The sequence below is a fragment of the Melanotaenia boesemani genome, chromosome 5 (genome assembly GCF_017639745.1).
Source record: "Melanotaenia boesemani isolate fMelBoe1 chromosome 5, fMelBoe1.pri, whole genome shotgun sequence".
Lineage (NCBI taxonomy): Eukaryota > Metazoa > Chordata > Actinopteri > Atheriniformes > Melanotaeniidae > Melanotaenia > Melanotaenia boesemani.
In genome coordinates, this window is record NC_055686.1 from 7461642 (window position 1) to 7467681 (window position 6040).

General features: G+C 38.0%; 1 long non-coding RNA gene across 1 annotated transcript; it reads left to right on the plus strand.

The window, feature by feature from the left end:
- Positions 1 to 809: 809 nt before the first annotated feature.
- Positions 810 to 5027, plus strand: LOC121640225. Its single transcript, XR_006010410.1, has 3 exons — positions 810 to 1405; positions 1942 to 2112; positions 4555 to 5027. It is a non-coding gene; the product is annotated as an uncharacterized LOC121640225 (long non-coding RNA).
- Positions 5028 to 6040: the final 1013 nt, after the last annotated feature.

Genomic DNA, 6040 nt, shown 5'->3' on the forward strand with positions numbered 1-6040 from the left:
CTGTAAGGGGTAGGAAGGATAGTACCAGGAATCCAGAAAACAGTCGACTCAGACGTGTTCAACACTGGGTCTGAGTGATGACCAGGTTGGAGGTGTCGGCCAACTGTGGAGTGTGCTGGGACCCAGAAGGAAATGAGCTCCATGTTTTAACAGATGAGTATAAAATAACGTACTAACACTTGTGCATATGTGTGAGTGGGCTGCTGACATTTGGTTGAAGTTTGGGGAAATTCACATATAAAAAGCTGCATTAAAATATGCAACATAGTTACGGAAAATTGTGGTTTAACAAATAAGTAAACACATATAAAAATGTACTATGTGTGGTTGATTCTCAAGTACACAGTGGTCTCTAAACCAGATTTAGTAAAAGTTAGTTCACATCATCTAAGTCACTAATAAGTTGATTTTTATGCATGCTGCACACGAGTGAACATATTCTGTAGCCGAACTAACTGATAACAAATAGTAAACACATTTAAAATGTAAAAATTTACTTAAATGTACTGAACATTCTTCATCATCTGTTTCAAACAGGTATATTACTTTAAATGTTTAAATTTCATTTAAATTAAATAGAAAAATATTTAAAATATTAACATATTGTGACTCAAAAAAGCACAATTACATGTTCCTAATACTGAATATGAATAGCTTAAGTATTATAAAACTAGAAATAATAGGACTATAGACTAATATAAACTAGAAAATAATGGACTAAGAAACATACAGTAGTACACTTTTCATCTACACATAGACTGTAATATGATATATTAACCTCCAGGGTTAATAAAAATAAATAAATAATCCAAAATACAATGTTACCCAAAAGCTAGAAAGTAATGTACATGTCTGTTTTATTATAAAATAAAATGGGGGGAAAAAAACTTTTTTTTAAGGAACAAGAAACTCGTTGTTCGTCTTTAAATTTGGTGTGCTGGTTTAAGTCTGACTGTAAGGGGTAGGAAGGATAGTACCAGGAATCCAGGAAACAGTCGACTCAGACGTGTTCAACACTGGGTCTGAGTGATGACCAGGTTGGAGGTGTCGGCCAACTGTGGAGTGTGCTGGGACCCAGAAGGAAATGAGCTCCATGTTTTAACAGATGAGTATAAAATAACATACTAACACTTGTGCATATGTGTGAGTGGGCTGCTCACCCGGTGTTGTGTGTGTCTGAGGGCCTTTATCTTCCTTGCAGAACAGAACCCCAGTGAGGCCATGTGCAATTTGGGACAACTTTGATCTTTTGGAAGTTGGACAACATGCTTTTTTGTGGACACTTGGGTCCCAAATTTCAGTGAGGACCAGGCGAAATATCCAGAATGGAGGAAGAACAGGGAACAAGAACTGAGTTTCCAGCAGCAGGAAGATTTTGTGTCGGTGAAATCTGATGATAAAAATGGTGGGAAGAAGTCTCAAAACAATGATTTCTGACTAACTGCATGGAATTTTATGATGCATTTCTTAAAATGCGTTTTTGCAAAATGAGCTCTTTATCACACTCCATAAACATTATCTTATCACCAATTGTATTTATTTTAAAAGCTTTGCAGAACGATTTGTCAGTTTATCAGTCTAAAGAAATTTTGTGACATTTGATTTAAAAAAAATGGGCAAAAATCTGTTTGAGCTTTTGACATTTTTATGATTCACAATGTAATGAAATAAATTGCAATTCCCTCAGTAAAATCTTTTTAATCATACAAAGTCAAATGATACAAACATTTTTAACATCTTTCACCAATGTTGAGATACATTTATTTTTAAACATATGCAAATTAGCACATTGTAAATGAGATTCCACTTAATGTGCATATCTATAATTTAATTTGCATATCTATTATCTGTGGTGTTTCGCCGTGAGATAGGCCTATGATATGACTGATGTGCTAAAAAATTACTATAAGCTAAATTTGTTATCTGATATGTTGCAAGTAGAAACTGCCTGACCATGGCCACCGGTGAAGAAGGAAGCAACAACCCACTAACACAGCAACCACAACAGTGGCAGACTGGGGCAAAAAAGTGGCCCGGGAATTTAGTACCCGACTGGTTCACTAAGGGACTGCGGTAGATGCTGGAGGTGGATGTTGGTGATGGATGATGAAGGTGGGTAATGGAGGCAGATATGAAGGTGGATGAGGGAAACTGATGCTGGCAGTGGAACAAATACGTTCACATATATATATGGAAGACAGAAAAATATGAATGTAAACATTGAAGCGATAATGACACATCATTTCACCTGAGGCCTCAATTAGAATTAATATATATTTTCAGAAAGTGAAAACAGCGGCCGACACATTCGTCAGGTGGGCCAACAATGAGCTACTTAAAAAGAACAAAGAAACAGAGCTGGTTGAAGCCTAGCAGTACCAGTAGTAGTAGTAGTAGAACTCATAGACAGTAATAGACTTATTACAACAGACAGCAGCTACAGAAAATTGAGAAAAATGGCTCATATTTTTCATCTGGCAAAAAATACAGCTAGTCAAAAAAACATGATCAACTTTACCATCAAGCCACTGGTGCTGGGTTCTGGCGACTGCTGTGCAGTGTTGTCCTCCTCATTGCTATGATATCTTCACTGTAGATAAGAGAGTAGCACTATGTTAGTAAGGCACTTAAACAGCACTATCAGTGACACATTAAAATAGTAGAATGTAACAGTTGTACACAATTATGGTGTTAAGCATCATATACATTTTCATTTTTGTTTTATTCATATCTTTAGATGATTTTTCTTATATGTGTATCTATATAACTCTATGACCTCATAAAGTGTGTATAGGCTGCTCTCCTCCCGGACACTTTCACTCTGTTGGAATGGTGACTCAGCCTGGCAGGAGATATGAGTAGAGACATTTGGTTGAAGTTTGGGGAAATTCACATATAAAAAGCTGCATTAAAATATGCAACATAGTTACGGAAAATTGTGGTTTAACAAATAAGTAAACACATATAAAAATGTACTATGTGTGGTTGATTCTCAAGTACACAGTGGTCTCTAAACCAGATTTAGTAAAAGTTAGTTCACATCATCTAAGTCACTAATAAGTTGATTTTTATGCATGCTGCACACGAGTGATCATATTCTGTAGCCGAACTAACTGATAACAAATAGTAAACACATTTAAAATGTAAAAATTTACTTAAATGTACTGAACATTCTTCATTATCTGTTTCAAACAGGTATATTACTTTAAATGTTTAAATTTCATTTAAATTAAATAGAAAAATATTTAAAATATTAACATATTGTGACTCAAAAAAGCACAATTACATGTTCCTAATACTGAATATGAATAGCTTAAGTATTATAAAACTAGAAATAATAGGACTATAGACTAATATAAACTAGAAAATAATGGACTAAGAAACATACAGTAGTACACTTTTCATCTACACATAGACTGTAATATGATATATTATCCAACAAAACCCACTCAAAAGAATAAAACTGACATTCAGTATAATGTTGATGAATTAGCAAAGTTACTAAGATAGCAGAGTAGCATTTAACTAACTAGCTTTAGGTGACATACTAAAGAGATTGTCTTAGATCTCAACCATGATTTTAAAAAATGTCTAATGAGCACTGACTGGGCCTGGTCCACACACGATAATGTTTTTAGAGCCAAACTATCCTAAATGTGTTGTACTAAAAGTTAACAAGCTAGGAAATGGACCACACAGTCTTGTCTGATATGCAAAACTCTTCTCCTAAGCAGGAGAACAATAAATGGCTTAGGAAAAAAGCAACTTTATCAGAAGTAGAAAGTCTAACAGTGACCGAAAGAGAAACCTACTGTATATTACCTAGAAATCTTTACAGAGATGCAGCAAATGTGACACATGGCCAGACGTGTCAACAGGAGGATGGTGGTCCAAAAGAACAAGTATTTACTCATTATGGTTTAATTGTTTGGGAAAGATTTTTTTGCAACATGTGTATGATCTGTTTGAAGCACAACACACAAGGAAATTTGAGATTAAAACAGAAGAAATTTCCTAGACCAGAATTCCCGTTTCAGAACATTTTTAATGGATTTTATCGAGTTAAACAAATGTGAAGAAATATTGTTTGGTTATCACAGATGCCCTTTCCTTGCACTCATCCCAATGCACTGACTGTTGCCAAAGCATTGGTTAGAGAAATAATTCCACGACTTGGCATTCCACAAAAGATCTATAAGGGATAATGAAAAACATTTGTGAACCAGATTATTACAGATATGGGAAAAACATAAAGAGACATTGTTCTTACTTTCCTCAATCAGCGGAATTAGTAGAAAGACACGGTGGCATAATCAAAAATTAGCTTATTACAGAAACAGGGAAGACTTGGCTATACTGTATTTCTCTGGTGGACTTACGCATGAGAGTGACCCCTAATAAAACTGGTCTCACTCCTTTTGGAATAATCCAAGGCAGACAATACAGATTAACCCAGCTGATGCAGTATCAGCCAACAGGAGAATTAACTCTTGCAGATTAAACGCTGAAAAATAAACTGAAAAAAAGGTTATTTCTGCCAATATCACTCCTCAGGAAGAAGAACAGTCTGAGCTGATCCTGAGACCAGGAGACTGGGTCCTGAATAAAGTCATCAAAAAGAAGCATTGGCATTCTCCGTGGTGCGACGGTCCATATCGGGTGCTTTTAATCACACTCACTGCTGTGAAGATCGCCCAGAGGTCAGCGTGGATTCATCTTTCCCACTGCAACAAAGTACCAGTTAGTGTCCCAGACCCACTAGGGAAGAGTTTGACTTCAAAGGGGTTCGGGACCCATATGGCCGCTCGTCTCAATGTCAGCGGAAGAAACCATCGGCTCGGTGGGTCATTTAGGGAGTACTAGTTGGCAGAGAAGGACAAGGGCATCGTCGACATGGGGGAGAACACCATTGCAGACTCAGATGGAAAATATTCCAACAGTGTGAGTCATGGACTTGTACGATTGTAATGCTAATGATGATTTTAACAATACATTTTAGGGATGTGTGGTTGAGTGAGATGTCTGGGATAAAGGTGTTCAGAGGACATGAGATTAATCATCATGATGAACACAGTCTGTGGTATGCAACTGCACAGAAAATAGGCAGAGAGGCTACAAGCAACAGCTGTTATGTGTGTTCACTTATGCCACATGCGACACCTACTAGTTTATTATTGAGACCCACACCTGGAAATGAAGAGGAAAAATTATCTGTCCTTTGTGCAGTAACACTAACACCAGGATATACACCTACTTTTGCTAATGTGACAGGGTGTGTTAAATATTTCCCATGGATGACTGACATGTCTAATCATGTTGTCCGGCAGCCAATATCCTTTTCCAGTGCGACAAACAGGATCATCTCAAAAAGAGTTATGTCAGCAAGGCAGGAGGCCCTGCAGACAGAAGCCCCTTTGTGTGCTGAGAGATCTGAGAGAGATGGTGTAATCTAACTGGAGGAAAAAACCTGGGATCATATGCGAAATGTGCCATCACTGTTCCAGCAGCATGTAATGAGCAAGGAATTCCATGCAGAAGGATGAGGGCTAGCCCATGGATGATACCACCTGCCAACCCTTATCTATGGGTGGTTGACTTAGTCAAATTGAAGCTAAGTGGTTCCAGGAACAATGTAACCCTTTTGGCACCTTCGAAGGGATACAATTGTCCTACCAATATGGTTTGAGTCACTGGAAAAAAAGTTATTTGGCCTAGGTTCACACTGCAGGCTGAAGTGACCCAAATCCGATCCCCCCCCCCCCCCCCCCCCCCCCCCCCCCCCCCCCATGCGACCTGTACCTAATCTTTTCATAACAGTCTCAACGACACAGATCTGATTTTTTCAAATATGACCCGGGCCACTTTGATATGTGGCCCTAAATCCAATACGTATCTGATCTTTTGCCATGCAACTTCAGTCTGAATGGCCATTGTTTATAAACTCTTACCTGTAAAGGCGCTCACATCACTCCCCCACCACTCCTGGCCGCGACTCTGTACCCACACATTCCTCTGTACAGACGTTGCTGCCACTGCTCCA